We start from the raw sequence: 19,298 nt of genomic DNA, 5'->3' as shown, positions 1-19,298 counted from the left end.
CTCTACAGAGCCCCAGAGGTGTCTTATTTGGGGAAATCCATGTGCCCTGACTTTCTTTTTGGCTTTGGGGTAGGTGAGTATCTCCTCAGCCCTGAGTACAGTCTAATAAGGACCCCCCTATGGAGGCACTGGGAGCCCCACTGGCAGAGAATGGGTCCAAAATATCCAAGCTGACTCATGCCCTTTGGCCGGTCACCGGTGTTCCTTGGTCTTTAAAATCAATCAGCCGGAAGCTCCCCTGATAAGCATGTCAGTGACAAGTTTAATAGGAAATGAGATGGCAGACGTGCCTGGGTTCCAACTCCCATGTTACCGCTTACTAGCTGTATGATATGGGACAAGTAGCTCAGTTCTCTGAGACTCAGTTTCCCCATATGTTAAATGGGGATAATGACAATACTTGTAGAATCATGGGGAGAGTTTGTCCTGAGATGATGCCCATGAGGGCAACACACAGTTCAAACTCAATCTCTGTCTGCTATAGTTATCATATTACTTTTAAAATAAAAATATAGGATTTCAAGTCACCAAGCCATCCTCTCTCAGGTATTTGGGGATGCTGGATTTCTATTGGTCACTTAATTGGGTACCTGCTAGGTATCAGACACCACAGAGAGAGCTAGAGATGAAATCTAATTCCCCCCCCTCCCCCCGGAATGTAAAATTCAAGCTGGGAGAGAAAGTAAGGTACAGTAAGCCTTACTAGTGACTGTCACTGCTGCCCAGATTCAGGGTGGGAGACAGCAGAAAGCCTGGATGGGCCTGGGCAGGCCTCAGAGCAGAGGCAGACCTGAGGCTGGCCCTTGAAAGGCAAGATGGGTTCACATCAGTGGAGCAGAGGGAGACCCAAGTGGGCAGGGGTGGGTGAGGGGGAAGGGGAGATCCGTGTGCACACAGGCAGGTTGGGGGCCTGGGTGGGTCTCGGTGTGGTGAATTGTCCAGGGACTGAGCCAGAGACAAGCCTTCTGGTGGCTTTTCCATGGTCTGGGGTCTCTAGGAATGAGATGCCATGGGGTCTTTTAGTCACTTCTAATAATTATCCTTATTATGAGACTTGCTGTCACTAATTTTGTGGACTGTAAGAGAGAGGAGGAGGAGGAGTTATGTTGGAGGAACTTGAACTCTTAATCCAGACCATCACAAAAAGAGCAACATGGAGTGGCCCACGTTGACCGTGGCTGCCCTGTATCCAGCCCCCTCTCCAAGGACTAGCACCCTGGTTATCTCTGGGGACCCAGCCCTTCATTGCGTTCAGTCCATGTGGTTTTGGGTGGGGATGACTACACCCCTGGGGCAGGGATGGGCACGGTGCCCACATTGGTTCAGAAAGATGTGACTCTGAGACTCTAGACTCTTGGGAATGGGAAGTGGCTGTTCTTCTAGGGTGGCTGGGCCAGGAGGGTGTCAGCTTGGCGCCGCTGGTTGTCATTTCACCACTGCCGTCGGCGAGTCTTCCTGGGATAGAATGACTGGGGTTCTGAGGGCCGCAGAGCCGAGAAGTGGAGTCAGGATGCCATCATCTGGGCGCCTGGATCCCGCCATACCAAAGCCTTTTCGCTTACATGAGGAAACAGATTTCCTCGTTTCGGCCCAAGTCTCTTCAAAATGGGTTTCAGTCTACTGTCACTAAAAGCATCCTGATTCATTGGAGTAGTTACCTTGCTCCCACCTACATTTTGTTGACTTCTTCTTAGCACAGATATTTGTGGTCCATAGTCAAGGCGGGGTCTGTAACAGGGTTAGTGTTAGGCATGTGCAAGTGATGGTGACATCTGCACACATCCCCATACGGGCACAGGTACCTGTCATGTGCTTGGGAGGGGAAACCAAGACTCTACGAAATTTGTCTTCTCTGTCCTGTGACTCTGCCTACAGAGCAATTCTCCCCAAACCCTCCATTTTATTCCTCTTGTTCTTAGCCAAAGAAACGAGGATCTGTTAAGTATATTTTGCAGGGTTCTAAGAAGCCAGGATGAGGTGTGGAAGGCGTGAGGGGAGAGGAAGCTCTGCACATCCCGTATGTGTTTTTTCCCTTTTGCCCAATAATAAGGAATGAGCTGACATCCTTTTATTTCCTATGTCATGCAGGGCTTTTTAAAACTAAGCATTAATTCTACTATAATGGGATTTGTCTAATGATTTCTTGGAAAACATCTTCTTGGATCTCAGCAAAGATAATTCACTTGGTGGGAATCATTTCCTGCTTCCCCGCTAAGAACTAGACCTAGCCAGTTCTTTCTGGGAGCAAATTGGCCTTAAATGAGAGAAGAGAGTACAGGTATTTGAAGCTAGCATCCTTCACGGAGACTGCAGCCTGCCACGGTCCCAGATCAGGGAGAAGAGGCAGAAGCAGGGCAGGGGAGAGCATTCGTGCTGGGCAGGAGCATGAAGCCAAGCATAACATCTGCAGTACTGAGCCCCTTGGGGAAAGGAATGCACTCACCTCTTCGCTTTGGCTCTGAGGCACTTTCTTTACGGGGTGAGGGTCGCAGGCGAGGCCTCAGCAGCCTATGGAGTCCACACTGAGCTAGCTGGAGCTAGCAGGCAGGCCGCTGCGGGAGGGAGTTCCCATTCTCCATCAGAAGGGAGTGTCCTTCCCCAAAAGGAGATGAGGCCCTCATTCCCCTGGAGTCAGGCTGTTGGTTCGGCTTGCTCGCTCATCCTCTCTTTCCTGCTCCCTCTTCGGTGTGAATGGAGCTCAAGGGAGTCCTAAGAGGAGGGCTGAGTGCAAAGCACACACCACACCCACCCTGATACAGGTTGTTTTCCCAGCCCCGAGAGCCTAAAGACAGAGGCAGCCAAGTATGCTGGGAGGCCACCCCCTCCGGGCCTCCAGCAGTGCGGCTGATGCTGGTGTACCCACAGAAAGCCCAAGGACAAGCACTTGTGTATTTATTTCTCCCCTCTCATGTGATCTTATTTTTGGACGGGACACAAAAGCTATTTGGAGGCTGGAGAGCTGCCAGGTGAAAGGACCGGTATCTTATCCAAGTTGTCTCCATGCCTCTCGCTGAACTAGTCCCTGTTACCTTTCCCTGTATAAGGCAGAACTCTGGGGGCCTTGCTCTGGACCTGACTTTCCATATATCCCAGCAATTAGTCATTACTAATTTTAGGTCAGCTAGTTCCACCCCACCCCCCCCACCATGAGGTTTCACAGAGGATACATATAATGAGCAATGCCATTACTTTTCTGTCTGAGGCCGGTGGACCTGTCATACGGTCAACATAGATATGGCCATCACATACACACTATCTTAGACATCGAGACCCTCTTCTCAGCACCGGCTGGGACCTTCAGGCCTGGGAGGCGGTCAGGAGCAAAGTGCAGGAACAGAGCCAGCCTGTAGCATTGAAGCGCCCTGATTCCCCGCTCCCCCAATCCTGCTGTTTCTGCTTCTAACTCCTAGGCTTATGAAACTTAAAACCTTTTAATGTCTTGGTTTTTCACCTCCGGTTTTTCCTCTTCAGACATGAATGGAAAGTTCTGAAACACTCATGCCTGACAAATGCTGTATCATCATCTTCACCATCATCACTGTTAACTTATTAAGCTCTTGCTACATGCCATTCCTATGCCGAGCCCTCTCCCTGCGCTGGCTCGTCTCTCCTGCCGGCAGCCCTTTGTGAAAGGGACTGTGGTTCCGATGGGACAGGCCGAGAAGCAGGGGCTGGGAAAGGTGGGCTTGCCGAGGAGAGATCTGAGCCCTCCTCATCTATCTGATTCCAGAGCCGGAGTGTTTGGCCCCTTTGCTTACTGTCTGCTGAACTATAAATAACTGAGATTTCACTCTTGTTTTCATTTCCTAAGAGGAAAATAAAAAATCTTCACAGTTGATATAGATGCATGACTTCGCTCCTCAATTTCTTTCCTAAACCCAGTTCTTGAAGCAGAGAGAGAAAGAGATTTTCATCTGTTTACAGTCCCAGACCCTGATTCTAGATACAGGAGGGAGAATCTCTAGCCTCCATTCTCCTGGGAACCGGTCTCCTATGGCTAATTCACAGTGTGAACACATGCACACCGGACAGGACTGGGCCAGGCCGCCCCCGCCCGGGCTCCCCACTGCATCTAGGTGGACTTGGCCTTTTCTCTCCGGAAAAGGGGAGTGCCAGTGACAGAGTCCATCAGCTTGTCCAACACTGACCCCTTCAGGCCACTCTGCGGCATTACTCCCAGGATGGTGGTCAAAACTTCAGAAGGGGCAAGGATTATTTTCAGAGAATTGGCTTCCATATTCTCAGTTTCTCTAGGCACCGTTTCCTAAACTGATTTGCCTGAGAAAGTGTCTGTGTTGGTAATAATCCTTCCCCTACTGGAAAGCATACCCCTCACTCCACAAATCTTACTAAGGGGCAGTTGCTCCAAATATAAGTATCTCCAGGTCCAGGTTCTCCAAACTGGAAACTTCCTTTATAAATTTAATTCAGCTTCCTTTCATGATTAATTAAGGCATTTTTTTTTATTTAACAAAACTCATTTCTTCTATTCCTTGATTTTGAAAGAAAGCACTGTGAAGGCAAATCATAGGGAATATTAGAAATAATAAGAGATTAAGAGGTATATTTAAAGAATGGTGGTACAGCTTAATTTTTCATTCCCAATATTTACATTATGCTGGAAGCTATTATCTTGAAGCCAAATGAACCTAATGATGAACATGTAACATATCAACTTTAAAATGTAGGTATAGGTAACATTTTTCAGAATTGTTTCAGAATTGTTTCAGAAGGCACAGGAACACAGATGGTTGAAGATCATTGTACCCTGAGCTGGCCATGGCTAACTGATAACAAATTGTTGTCCGTCCATCCAACAGAATTGAGCACCTACTGTATGTCAGGCATTGTTTCCAGCACTAGATGGAAACATCATGAGCAAAAACTGACATGTTACATGCCAGATTCTTACTTGTGGCTACCTCTGGGGAGCTGAGTGAGGCAAAGAGCTTAATTTAATAATTACTCAAATAACCCTAAAATTCAACTTTGGTAAGTACTACTAAGGAGGGGCATTTGGTGAATAGAGAATGTAGAATGGAGACTGACAAAAAAATAATGAGGATGGACCCATTTCCTGAAGGAAATGGCAGGGAAGGTGGCCCTAGGGAAATGACGTCTGAACCAAGAACAATGTAGACTCTCTATGAAAGGACTCTGAGAACCCAAGAAGAAGGGCCCTGGTAGTATGGCAGCATTGGAAGGAGGGTCAACCTCTATAGAGTAGGTTGTTTTGAGAAAGGGCCTTTGCCTTTACACAAGTACAACCCATGTTATAAATTCATGGTCCTCAACTGGGAGTGATTTATTTCCCAGGGGACATTTGGCAATTTCTACAGACAGAGTTGGTTGCTGCAACCGGGGTCGTGCTAGTGGCATCTAGAGGGTAGAGACCAGGATTGCTGCTAAACATTCTACAATATATAGAACAGCCCCCACAACAAAAGGTAGCCTCCAAAGTCAGTAGTGCTGAGGTTGAGAAATTCTGTTATAGATGAGGGCAGGGCAGGCCCGACACACGTCTGCAGTGGATGTGGATTCATTTGTTCGTTCATTCAACAAATACTTAGTGAGTGCTCGCTATGCTCGAGACCCTATTCTGGGTATATCTGAGGCATACCCTTAACCAAAATTGTCACCTCAAATGGCCAGCCTGGTTGTGCTCCTGTGACCCAGCCTAAAATTGTCACCATTCAAATAGTGGCAAAATTGGTCTCAACTGTCTGTAGAAAGAAGAGATAAACAAGGTATGGACATTATTAGCAAGATGGTCCCTGAGGCATTGTAACAGTGGAAACAACCTAAATATCTGTCCGTAGGGGAATAGTTATGTAATTCTAGCACAGCCATATATTAGCGATTCAGTCAAAAGGAAAGAAACAAAAGATGACACAGAAAATAACCATGAAGATATTATTAACTGGGAAAAAATTTTGGAATAGCAGGTAGAGTATGATTGATGTGATTCATGTTTTTAAATTGGTTTATGTGTGTGTTTGCATGTGCATGCAAGGACTGGAGAAATTGTCACCAAATTCTAATAATGGCTATCTCTAGGAACTGGAAAAATAACCCTGGAACGTGTTCACTGAGAATAGCCCTCTACCTGATTTCCTCCTTTCACATCAGTTAGATTCTCTCTAGTTTATCATCTCCATTACTAGCAATATTCAACCAGTCACCAACTTGCGGAGATCCTTCAACTTCCAGGACAGTATCTATTCCTTATTGTTAAATCCAAAGCCCTTCCAAACTTGCTTCCAACCAGTTTACTTAGGGCTCTTCATGGGAGCTGCTCTCCCTTACCAGCCTTGTTCCCACCCCCACCTCCCTGGAGCTTCAGCCATAGTGGATTCCTAGGAATTCATCAGGCCATACTCTTTCAAGATAGGCTCACCTCTGTGCCTGAAAAAAGGTCCTCCATTTTTTATACCTGTATTAGTCAGGATAGACTAGGTTATACTGTGGTTATAGTTAATCCCCAAATGTCAGTGACTTAAAATAACAAAGGTTTATTTCTCATTAATGAACATCAACTTGTCCCTTTTCAGGTTGGCTGGGGAACTCTGCTCCATATCATCCTTAATCAAGGACCCAGAGCTCAAAGAGGCCAAGGAAATCCGGAACTCTGCTGTCAGGAAGGAAAAAGGAGATACCTTGGGCACCTAGGTGGCTCAGTCGTTAAGCATCTGCCTTTGGCTCAGGTCATGATCCCAGGGTCCTGGGATTGAGCCCTGCATCAGGCTCCCTGCTCGGTGGGAAGCCTGCTTCTCCCTCTCCCACTCTCCCTGCTTGTGTTCCCTCTCTCTCGCTGTGTCTCTCTCTGTCAAATAAATAAAATATTAAAAAAAGAAAAGAAAAAGGAGATACCTTTACTAATACACTAGCACCTAGAAAGTACTTCTGTTCACATTTCATTGACCAAAACAAGTCCTATGGACACACCTAACATAAAATGAAACAGAGAATTTCAATCCTATTATTTTCTTGGAAGGTAGAGAGTCATAAATATTTGAGGAACCCGAATTCTGTAATTGTTGTGTGCAATATTCTATATATGTCCGTTAAGTCATTTGCTAATTATGTGCAAATAATCTGTATCCTTACTCATTTATCTGCTCACTTCATCCTGTGGGTTTATCAATCTTAGCTTCATATTTAAAAAAAATTATGTATTTGGGAGAGAGAGAGAGCAAGCAGGGGAGAGAGGTAGAGTGAGAGGGAGAGAGAGAATCTCATGCAGACTCTCTGCTGAGCACAGAGCCCAATGCAGGGCTCGATCTCATGACCCTGAGGTCATGACCTGCACCAAAATCAAGAGTCAGACGCTTAACTGATTGAGCCACCCAGGGGCTCCTTGGCTTCATATTTTTAAAGCTACATTATAAGATGCATACAAGTTTTATAATCACTGTGTCTTCCTTGTGAATTGAATTTTTTATTATTATGATGTATCTTTTTTTTTAGCTGTAGTAATGATCTTTGCATTAAAATATAATTTGATATTAACATATACTATTAATACTAATATAATTTTGGTTAATATTTACATATTTTCCACCCTTTTAACATTTTTAAAATTAATGTTTAAGATGTGTTTCTAGTTAGTATGTAGATTTTTTTAATCCAGTTCAGTACTCTTTCACTTTGAATTGAAGTATTTTGTCCATTGACATTTAATGTAATTACCAATATATTTGGATTTCAGTCAGGGCCCTCATGTAAAATGGGGGATTACAGGGTCTCCTCTCCTATGGTGGGTACTGGATTCCAACTTTTGTCCTCTTAGGATGCAAAACTGCCTCCATGCTGCTTAGCCTCTCAACCTCTTAGTTGTCTCTTCCAGAAGTAGCAAATATCCTGAGGGGAAAAGACACCTCAGTTGTTGGGTTTGCCTGCCTAAAGTCCCATCTTTCCCCAGACCTTGGTTTAGCATCTCTTCATTATCTTTTTAACTCTTTGGTGTCCTTCAGTTTGATTTTATTTTTATTTTGTCCAACCTTTGTAATTGTCCTCAGCAGGAGAGCAGGCCCCAATGATGTAGTCTGCTGTTACCAGATGGTAGGAAATAGAAAGGGGGGAAGTGGGCCAGGTTTATGTGCATGCGCAAACCTTATGTGAGTGCCAGGCGCTGGGGTTAACGAGAGAGCATGAGCCTTTTTTGACATATGGAAACGAGAGTCTCATGTTGCCAGATTTTCCTTTTTTTTTTTTTTCAAAAGAAGCAGGAAATGCAGGCTTTTTAAATGTGAAATCACAATTTTCAATGGTGACTAAAAAAAAATTTAACTGTCAGGAAACCGAACAAGACACATTTGCAGTTCAAATCCAGTTTGAAATACCTGAACTCTAGTATGTGTTGATGGGAGAAGGGGGGTTAAATGTGGTTATCTTTCACTATTAACCTTAGCTTCCAGTAGTCCAGGCTGCCTTGAATAAACCCGAGTCCCTCATACCAAAAAAAAAAAAAAAAAAAAAAATGAAATCAATTTTTGTCTTTACTGAAATATCTTAAAAATGCCAGTAAGAGGGAAACCTGGGTGGCTCAGTCTGTTAAGCGGCTGCCTTTGGCTCAGGTCATGATCCCGGGGTCTTGGGATGGAGCCCTACATTGGGATCCCTGCCGAATGAGGAGCCTGCTTCTCCTACTTCCTCCACCTGCTGCTCCCCCTACTGTGCTCTCTCTCTATGTCAAATAAATAAATAAAATCTTTTTTAAAAAAATGCCAACAGGAGGATGGGTTCTATTCATAACACCAACAACGTTTCTGAAAAATCTCCTCCCATCTCTCTCCCAAATTCTTCTTATGACAGCCCACCAGCTACTACAATCCCCCTTAACTTATCTCTTAAATTCCGCCCCCCGCCCCGGTTCATCCCATCTCTGGCTCTTAGCTTTCTTATCCTCCCTCTTACTTTCTTTTTTTTTTTTTTTTTTAAGATTTTTATTATTTATTTGACAGAGAGAGACACAGCGAGAGAGGGAACACAAGCGGGGGGAGTGGGAGAGGGAGAGGCAGGCCTCCTGCTGAGCAGGGAGCCAGATGCGGGGCTCGATCCCAGGACCCTGGGATCATGACCTGAGCTGAAGGCAGACGCTTAACGACTGAGCCACCCAGGCGCCCCCTCCCTCTTACTTTCTGATCTGCTTTCCCTAGCAGGTAATTCCTTGCCTTTTCTTCAGTGGACTCATCAAGCCATCCCCGCCCACAGCACTGCGTGACTCAGAATCCCTTCCAGCATTTTCCTATATTCCACACAAGAAAGGCTCCAAAACCTAGCTGCCAAGGCTAATCCTCCTTCACAGGAAGTGGGGGTGGGGAGACATGACGCTGTAAGTACTCTAAAATCAGTATTTTTTTTTTTCCTGTCCCATCAGCTATGCCATCTGGGATGGGGTAAAGCCAGGACGCGATGTCATTTGCAAAGGAAGCAGAGCCAATTTCCAGAATGCTTTGGCACCAAGTTGGGTTTTCTGATGGCTGCCATTTCCTTGTCATTTACCTTCTATTGAAAGGACAGTGCCCCCTCCCAAACCACCACGATCTTGCAAACGAGGAGGGAGAAGCCAGAAGGAAGAAAAATCACATGTGGACTTTTCCTGATTTGTCTAATAATAGAAAGTTGGCAAAGCATGTCACAGAATAGAAAGTATTTGATAAAAATAGCATCTGTTAAGCCTGGGACTCAAGCTGGAGATGCATGGAAATGAAATTTATTCCTTCTTGAGTGTTCCCCTACTAGTATAACAATTCTGTCTCCCTCATTAATGAGAGAGGTTTAAAATGCTACTTTCTGTGACCAAAATGCCTCTCTCTCCCAGGGCTGAAGGTGGAGGAGGTGCTGGCTGAATTAAGGAAAGCACTAGACTGAGAGGCTCCCTCTGGCCAGTCGGGTGTAGCTCTACCGTCCTCACACCCATCCATGACTTTGAGACATGGTGTCAGGGGCCCCCTCTTACACCAGCTTGTGAGATGGGGGACCTGGGAGAAGGTTTTCTGGGTAAGCCAGTGTCACCGACTCACAGAAGCCTAATTGATCATCATAACTGTATAGTATTATTACTCTCCCAGAGGGAGGTCTCTGGCCAGGCGGCCCTCAGTAAAAGGGCAAACAACAACAACAACAAAAACCCCAAAGGCTGATGTCCTCTCTTTCAAAAAGCAGCTCCTCAAGGTGTCTGGGGCTTTCAGATTTTCCTCCTCCTACCAAGGATCCCCAGGGGTGTCCCCTCAGCTCAGGACAGGAACCCCAGATTGGGCCTTTCTCGAAGCACGTCCTAGAGCCCGGTGAACTCTCCTCCTTATGACTGTTGTCTGTATTGCCCACTCTTCGGGTCCCAGCCCCTCGATGTCCTGCTCAAGACTGATAGTCTTTTACTGAAAAGCAAAACTGAGCCAAACTAACAGTAGATGAGAACAAGTGATCAAGTGGCTCCTGTCAAATGACCTGGGTATTTAATTTTTTAAAAAAAATTGTGATGGGGTGCTTGCCTGGCTCAGTGGTTCGAGCGTGTGACTCTTGATCTTGGGGTTGTGAGTTTGAGCCCTACATTGGGTGTAGAGATTAAAAATAAATTTTTTTTTTAAAAGTTAAAAAATAGGGGCACCTGGGTAGCTCAGTTGGTTAATAAGTGTCCAACTCTTGATTTCAGCTCAGGTCTTGATCTCTGGGTCATGAGTTCAGGCCCCGTGTTGGGCTCCATGCTGGGCGTATAGCCTACTTTAAATAAAGAGAAAAAGGGGAGCACCTGGGTGGCTCAGTCGGTTGGGCTTCTGACTCTTGATTTCAGCTCAAGTCATGATCTCAGGGTTGTGAAATCGAGCCCCACGTGGAGCTCTGTGATGAGCGTGGAGCCTGCTTGGGATTTTCTCTCTCTCTCTCCTTCTGCTCCTCCCCCCCTCACACCCTCATGCTCTCTGTCTCTGAAAAAGTAAAAGGGGGGGGGACCAAAGAAAAGGTAAAAAATTAAAAACTAAAAATTGTGATAAAGTACATATGACATAAAATTTACCATTGTAACCATTTTCAAGTGCACAGTTCAGTGGCATTGTGTACCTTCCCGTTCTCATGCAACCATCACCACCCTCTAGCTCCAGAACTCTTTTCATCTTTTTTTAAAGTTTAAATGATTTCATTTTCAGACAGCCTACATGATGTTTTGTTTTTTTTCTTAAAAACAATGCCTCTCCTCCAAAGAAATCAAGGTCAAAGTAAATGAAGACTTCACGAGGACATCACCCGTTGGTCTGAGTCCTGGTGGTGTGGGCATGAAAAGCAGCAGCAGTTACGACAGCAGGTGATCTAAAGTAATAGCCAAACTTAGTCACATTTTTCCATTTCTAAACCATCCTTAAAGAAAGTCATATCGGGGGGTTACACCATCCTCATAGTAGTCCAGCAGAGCAAGCGTGCCATCAGGATTTGTATTTCCATCCGTAAAGAGCTGGTGGTTTTTGCAATTAGCGAGGATAGGCTTGCTTTGTTCTGCAGCCGGGGTCTCTGTTCTTCAGGTTTGCCTTTGGTCGAGTTCATGTCATCTATGATGTACAGGCTTTCTTAACGTGAAGCTGGTTTCCTGCAAGTGATAGTCCATGAAGTATCAATGCCAGTGACTGCTTTTAGTACCCTCATTCTCAGGGTCTTTAGTGGAGGCGTTGCCACAAACGAGTAAGTCATCAGTGTTACCCTCTATCCCCCTGACCATCTTCCCCTCCACCTCGGGGGGCAGCCCACCCTTGACCTCCTAGATCTTGATGGCTGAGGACTTATCATCATGGTTGATGATGTCCCCATACATGACCACAATGGCAGGTGGAGAGTGGAGACAGATGAGGATGGCTCTAGGTTAACAGGAGCCTGGAGCCTGGAGGGAGTGGTCCAGCTTGAACACTGCGTCCCTGGGGAGGGGAGCAGGCAACAGGCAGAAAGGCAGAGCTCTTTTTGTCTTACAAAACAGAAACTCTGTGCCCTTAGACAACAACTTCCCATTGCTCCCTCTCCTTGGCTCCTGGCAAACAAACACCATTCGGCTTTATGTCTCTACGATTTTGACTATTGTATGTACCTCGTATGAGTGGAAACATACAGTATTTGTCCTTTTGTGACTGTCTGATTTCGCTTAAGATAATGTCCTCAACTTTCATCCATGTTGTGACATGTGTCAACATTTCCTTCCTTTTTAAGGCTGAATACTATTCCATTGTATGTCTAAACCATATTTTGTTTATCCGTGGAGCCATTGATGGACACTGGGTTGCCTCCACCTTCTGGTTTTGTGAATAATGCTACAATAAACATTAGGTGCTCTTTTCAAGATTGTTTTGACCTATTGGTATTTCAACAGGACTCTTCAGGAAGAAAATTCAAATGGTGGGATGTTTTAAGAACCCAGGAAAGCCTGTGAGAGCTATTTTAGGTGGAAACAGATTTCAGTGTCCCCTGCACCAAACCATGTCACCTGCATATGGGCCTGCCCCCAGATGCACATTCTAGTATCATGTATTTTGCATTTCCTCACTGAAAGGATAAAAAGTTATGCCCAGTGGGGAGAAAGCATATAAACACTTAACTTCCCAAGCCTGTTGACCATGGGCATTTTGACAGTGGTGATTTATCAGGCAGTGACATTGGGAGGTGACCGAATGAGGTAGGAACAAACAGGCTTTGGCATTAAACCTGGCAAACATGTTTCCCCCACAGGGACTCCACACGCCTTCCTGTCCTGACTCTTTAGGGTCCTTGTTGATTCCCATTTACCCCTCCCTGAGCTCTCCTGTGTCTTCAACTCTTAACTTCTCCCCATCAGCACTGCAACATGCTGAAGTCTTTCACAAAACAGAACTGTAAGGCAAAAGCACAGCCCCTCCTTTGAGCCCTGTCCCTTCACCTCTCACCCTCTCTCTTGTCCCCCTGGAAGCCTGTCTTCACCATCTGCTCTCACATTCCACTTTAATTCACTCCTAGACCCACTGTACTCTGGCTTCAGCCCCTATGCTCTTCTACTGGGTTCGGATGTGACCTTGCTGGGCCTCCTGGTCTGAGCTCGTGATGGACCTGAGTCTCAACCTCCTATTTAAGACAGCAAGAGTGCTCATCCTGAGAAGTCCTGGCCTGTGGCTTCAGAGGCAGTCCCTAGAATACCGAGAGTACATACATATTTTTTTCTCCTATAAAGGTATATGGTAACCCAGGTGAGGTGTATGATCTATGGAAGCATATCCTTACAGACTCAGAAACAAGGACAACATTTGTACAACATCTTTCAGACAGTGGAGCCTGGAGGTCAGGATATCAACTCTATCATCAAACAGATCTGGAGAGACCCCCAGCTCGGCCAGTTGCTACCTGGGAGAGCCTGGGCAAGTTACTTCAACGCTCCGTGCCTCCTCTCCTCACCTCAAAAATGGCCATCACAATAGCAGGTACCTCATGAGACTATGAGAAGAAGTAAATGAGACAGCGTGTGTCAGGTGCTGAGCACAGTGCATGGTTCATAGGAAGCATTTCTTAAGGAATAGCGCTCGTTACTACTTTTTATTGGTATAAGTTGACCTTATGATCTAAGTCCATCTTGATTTTCACACCTGTAAAATGTGAATGAGCAAATGTGGTAAGACTAAGGGTTTGTTACAAAATTCTCTAGACAAATCATTGGTTTCCTGACTGATCAGGAATATTTAAGGGGCCCCTGGGTGGCTCAGTTGGTTAAGTGGCCAACTCTTGATCTCAGCTCAGGTCTTGATCTCCGGGTCATGAGTTTGGGCCTCCTGCACTGGGCTTCACGTTGGGTGTGGAGCCTACTTAAAAAAAAAAAAAAAAAAAAAAGGAAAGGAACATTTAAAAAGGACAATGTGAGAAACTACAGGGAGAAACATTGCAGAGGGGCCGGAGAAAGGCAGAATCCTCAAATGAGAATGAACATTCCTAGATGTTGGGAGATAAACCAGAAAGCACGAGAGTATGACGAAAATGTGCCTCTGTGGTTAGCATCAGATAAGATGAATGATCTCTGTTATGCAAGTACAAACACAGACTGTGTGGGGAAACAGCCACTGGAAAAGCCATCAGAACTAAAATTAGACAGTAGTCAACAGTCTGGCCACCAGAGGAGGCATCTACTGTGATAAATTAAAACTGTAGACCTCGTTTTAAAATAAGTAGAGATACTCCAAGAACAGATTGCCGAGTACGTGAATAGGTATGTGAGTCTGACAAAATGACTGAAGTGCAGGCAGAAATTGAAGGACATTGAAGTAAAATCGGCCCATGTTGGTCCACAAATAAAGGCTGGAGGGACAGCTGAGCAGAGTCTGGGCCTGTGCTGTCCGGAGGGGCGGCCGGGAGCACAGGCGGCTCTCAAGCCCTTGAAATGTAGCTGCTGGAAATTGAGAAGTGTGATAAGTGTAAAAATACACACAGATCTCAAAGACTAAGTACCAAAAAAAGAAAGAACATAAAATATATTAACAATCTAAAATATACTGATCACACGTTAAAACGATAACAGTTCAGATGCTGAGTTAAGCAAACTATATACTAAAATTAATCTTACTGTGTTTCTTTTTCTTTTTAAATGTGACTTCTGTAACATGTAAAATCACCCACGTGGCTCGTACTTATGACTTGCTTTATATTTTTATTGGACTGTGGTGGTCTGGATAGCCCCATATTCCCTGGATAGCCCCCCACATCCCCACACTGGCAGTAACCATGCCTGGGGGCAAGTTATTTAACAAGTCAAAGCTTTAGTTTCCTCATCAGTAAAAGAAGTGTTCTAAGAATTAAAGGGGGTCTTTTTAAAAAAATTTTTTAAACGTTTTTATTTAAATTCCAGTGTAGTCAACATACAGTGTAATATTAGTTTCAGGTGTACAATATAGTGATTCGGCCCTTCCATACGTCACCCGCTGCTCAACACAACAGGTGCCCTCCTTAATCCCCATCACCTACATCACCCATCGCCCCACCCACCTGCCTTCTGGTTACCATCAGTTTGTTCTCTATAGTTAGGGCCTGTTTCTTGGTTTGTCTCTATCTCTCTTTCCTCTAAAAGGGGTGATTTGAAAAGCATTAGCGAGTGCCTTGCATATAGTAGGTATTCAACATGTGTAAGCTATGTTTTTTTGTTGTTTAATTCCAAAGAGTTGAGAATTTACTATATGTCAATATCATTATATATTCAAGGCAATATTTAAGGATGCCTTCACAGTCCACCAAATGGGAAAGGAACATCTGCCCACCTTGAAGAGCAGCAATTTTTGGCTGGGGGCAGTTTTGCTTCCCAGGGCCAACTGGTGATGTCTGAGACACGTTTGTTTATCAAAACCTGGAGGGATGAAGCTGCTACTGGTATCTAGAGGACAGAGGCCAAGGATAATGCTTAACATCCTACAGCTTAAAGCACGCCCCCCCACGCCCCTCCATAACACAATATCAATAGTGCCCCAGGTGAGCAGCCCTGAGGTAGAGGCTCTTGGTCATTTACAGACTTTGATTAATAATCAAGCTTCAGAAATGTGTGGCACAAGGAGAACTACAGATGTCATCCAGGTGCTTTGGGGAGCCACCCCTGCCAACTTCCACCCGCAGCAGCAGCCTCACCACCCAGGAAGTTATTAGAAACGCACCTTCTTAGGCCTCACCCCATTCCCCACCGAATCAGATAAGGTGGAGCCCAGAAATCTACGGTTTAACAGGCAGGCCCTTGAGGCGATTGTAATATACTCTTGAGGTCTGAAAAGCCTGCTGGGCTGACGGTGTCCCCGGGTTACCGCCTCCCGCACGTTCCGCGCGTGAGCGGCAGGTGGCAGCAGACCCCACATCGGGATGGTACGGCCTGCGGAGAGCGGAGACGCTGCGTGCTCGCTCCTGCCTCCCGCTCAGTAGTGGGCCTGCTTTCTAACTTCGGGAAAATTCGGGAGAGAAACGTGGTTCGAACTCATTCAGGGTCCCATCTCAGTCACATAGTGCTAACAGGGCTTTAAAATCGTTCAGTTCTAATTTATGTGACTAAAGCATATTCTCCAACAGAGAATTCGGTGAATAATCTAAACGCTTCGCACCCTACAAAATGCCAAGCCATGTGAATCAGTCGTTTCTGCTGTCCCCGGGGCGCCTTTGGGCCAAGCACTTGACATCGAACACCTGAATAACTCCTTGGCCCCCTCATCTACACGTGCACCGGATCTGGCGAATGATGAACATCGCAGGTTTCCCCGGATCTTTTGTGAGGCAGGTACAATTAAATGAGTTCGGCGAACCTCGTTAAGGCGAAGAGCGAGTGATTTACCGTTCAGGTAGTTTTCCGCTTGAGCCACAAGGGGGCACCCTCCACCCTGCCATGGGCGTCCATGGGCCAAGTAAAGACTCTGAAGGGGAAGGTTGCTTGACCTGTTAGTGAAGGGATGGGGAGGGAAGTGTTACTTCTTTGATAAAGTGGCTCAGGGGTGTGACTTTTGAGTTGGACCTCCGCCCTGGACTCAAGGGCCGGATTCCTCAAGGTGTGGTCCCCAGTCTGGCAGCATCAGCATCACCTGGGAGCTGTTAGGCAAGCAAGTTATTGGACCTCATCTCAGACCAGCCGAATCAGAAGCTCTGAGGGTGGGACCCAATAATTTGTTTTAACAAGCATCTTCCCTCTTATCCTCCACCCCCACCCCAGGTGACTGCGATGCTGGCTCAAGCTTGAGAACGGCTGCTTTCTAGTCCAGAGCATTTTCCGGGGTATTGGCTGGGATGCACAACCACGTTGCTATCTGATCTCGTCACATTTCTGCCAAGAGGTGAAATCTAAGAGCCCAGGTTCTTGATGCCTGACATCTTCTTCAGGTCACTTACCTGAGAACGCTGCGGTCCGTCTTTCTGCGTGAACGTGTGCGGTCCCTGGGCTCTGAGAGATAGAAAGGAGTGCTAAGTGAAGTCGGCCCTTATGAGCTTCCAATCACCTGTAAAACATGGGACTGCCAAATCAAAGACCGAGAGAACCGAAGACCACGGGGGCTCCGAATGGTGTGGTTCTGACAGCATGTGGAAACAGAATGGAAGCACACACTGCAAAACTCTCCCTGCGCCCCCATCCTTCCTTGCTTTTTCTATTCTGTCATACCCAGCTGCTGCTGCTACAGCCTCCTTTTCCTTCCAGCTCACTGCCCACCCTGGGTTTGCTCCAGTTTTCTCTCTTATTGCCCCTAACCCCCACCCCCCCACCTCTTGTCCTATGCCCCTCTACCCCATGCTGGTTTTGTTTTAGATCGCAGAAGTCCCGAGGATAGATTCAGCAAGGACAGAGACCCCAGAAGGCAGGGGAAAAGGAGAGAACAGCGAAATCTGTCCTTGTCAGATTTCCGTTCAGGATAAAGACGGAGAACGCCAGAGTGCACTTGACCATCAGTGCCCCTGTCCCTGAGCGCTGCAAGCCTGGGGCATGCAGACTGCGCTGTGGGCTGCAGGTGTGGCAGAAGCTCCTGAGGGCCACTGGAAGTGAGCTAAGCCGTGGCAGGTGAGGGGGCTCCGGGTGAGCAGAGGGGAGGGAGGGGCCCTTCCAGCCCATAACAGGAAGGAGCCGGAGTGTGAGGAGCATGGTAGCCTGTGCGGGATGGAGGATATGATGCAGAGTCGTGGGAAGTGAGGCTGGATGGGTCTCCAGACAGAGGAGGTGACAGATAAAGTTGGAGTTGGTTCCTGAGCAGAGGAGGAGTGTGCGTAATAATGAATTCTGTCGGTCCTGAGAAGGCACCATGTCCTGCAGGAGTCACGATTGAAATGCGGGTGGTGTGAAGCAGGTCAGGTACGAAGCAATCAGGCCGGGAGGGGCTGTGGTGAGCTAGAGCCCGTGCCCACTCTAACGTGGGGGATTCCTGGGGAATCAGTCTCTTAATGTGAAGTTTCTTCATTCTTTAAAAGAGACTCGGTTTTTTTTACACTGAGGTATAATTGATACACTGTTAACGTTAGTTTCAGGTGTACAACATGGTGATTGCAGGAGTCTATACGTGGTGCTGTGCTCCCCAAAAGTGTAGCTCCCATCTGTCCCCACACAATGCTGTTACCCTTCCATTGATTGTATTCCCTGTGCTGTATCTTCCATCCCCATGGCTTATTTATTCCTTAACTGAAAGCCTGTGCCTCCCACTCCCCATCACCCATCTTCCTCACCACCCCCAGCCTCTTAACCTTCGGCAACCATCAGTTTCTTCTCTGTATTTCTTCTCTAGTCTGTTTCTGCTTGTTTTCATCATTGTTGTTCATTTGTTTTGTTTTTTAGATTCCACACATATGTGAAATCACATGATATTTGTTTTTCTCTGACTTATTTTACTTGGGGTAATTCCTCTAGGTCCGTCCATGTTGTTGCAAATGCCGAGATCTCATTTTTTTTGATGGCTGAGTAATATTCCAGTGTTTATACATCATATCTTCTTTATCCGTTGCATCCATCGATGAACAGTTTGCTTCCATATGTTGACTGTTGTGAATAATGCTGCAGTAAAAAAGGATGCATATATCTTTTTTTTAAAAGATTTTATTTCTTTATTTGACAGAGAGGGGACACAAGCAGGGGGAGTGGGAGAGGGAGAAGCAGGCTTCCCGCTGAGCACGGAGCCTGATGTGGGGCTCGATCCCAGGACCCTGGGATCATGACCTGAGCCGAAGGCAGATGCTTAACGACTGAGCCACCCAGGAGCCCCTTATATATGTTTTCAAACCAGTGTTTTCATTTACTTTGGGTGAATACCGAGTAGTGGAATTACCGGATTATATAGTATTTCTGTTTTTAACTTGGGAAGGACTTCGACACTGTTTTCCACAGTGGCTGCACTGGTTTATGTTACCACCAAGGGTGCACAAGTTTCATTTTTCTCCACATCCTCACCGATACATACTTCCTGTGTCTTTGATGCTAGCTATTCTGACTGGTAGGAGGTGATAACTCACTGTGGCTCTCATTTGCATTTTTCTGATGATGAGTGATGTTGAGCACCTTTTCATGGATGTGTTGGCCATCTGGAGGTCTTCTTAGCGAAAATTTTTATTCATGTCCTCTGCCCCCCCCCTTTTTAATTTCACCTACCCACTTGAAAGAGAAAGAGAGCGAGATAGAGCAAGTGCACAAGCGTGGGGAGCGGCAGAGGGAGAGGGAGAAGCAGGCTCCCCGCTGAGCAAGGAGCCCTCTGCCGGCAGATCCCAGGACCCCGGGATCATGACCCTAGCCGAAGGCAGACACACAACTGACCGAGGTACCCAGGCACCCCCGTGCCCATTTTTAATCAGACTATTTGTTTCTTCATTTTAAAATA

General features: G+C 46.2%; 1 protein-coding gene and 2 long non-coding RNA genes across 4 annotated transcripts in view; 2 read left to right on the top strand and 1 right to left on the bottom strand.

Moving 5' to 3' along the window:
- The window catches only part of FGF1 (fibroblast growth factor 1), a 93,806-nt gene extending 90,935 nt beyond the window's left edge, over nucleotides 1-2,871 (bottom strand). The window contains exon 1 of one of the 2 annotated variants that reach the window (XM_073905536.1): nucleotides 2,444-2,871. The gene's annotated coding sequence lies outside the window, so the exon portion shown is untranslated. The remainder of the gene's footprint in view (nucleotides 1-2,443) is intronic. The other variant, XM_025852238.2, reaches the window with a different exon arrangement.
- LOC141374906 (uncharacterized) overlaps nucleotides 1-7,354 on the top strand; it is a 366,943-nt gene extending 359,589 nt beyond the window's left edge. Inside the window, exon 9 of the long non-coding RNA XR_012382109.1 lies at nucleotides 6,552-7,354. This is a non-coding gene — a long non-coding RNA (uncharacterized lncRNA). The remainder of the gene's footprint in view (nucleotides 1-6,551) is intronic.
- Nucleotides 7,355-13,196: 5,842 nt separating this feature from the next.
- LOC141374907 (uncharacterized) lies at nucleotides 13,197-18,476 on the top strand. The gene is made up of 3 exons (XR_012382110.1): nucleotides 13,197-13,361; nucleotides 16,033-16,298; nucleotides 16,664-18,476. It is a non-coding gene; the product is annotated as an uncharacterized lncRNA (long non-coding RNA).
- The last annotated feature ends 822 nt before the right edge of the window (nucleotides 18,477-19,298 follow it).

The sequence above is a fragment of the Callorhinus ursinus genome, unplaced genomic scaffold, assembly GCF_003265705.2.
Source record: "Callorhinus ursinus isolate GAN/ISIS: 27379988/994484 unplaced genomic scaffold, GSC_fseal_2.0 scaffold23, whole genome shotgun sequence".
Classification (NCBI taxonomy): Eukaryota; Metazoa; Chordata; class Mammalia; order Carnivora; family Otariidae; genus Callorhinus; species Callorhinus ursinus.
The sequence above is the reverse complement of the archived record's forward strand: the minus strand, read 5'-3'. Positions and strand labels throughout refer to the sequence as shown.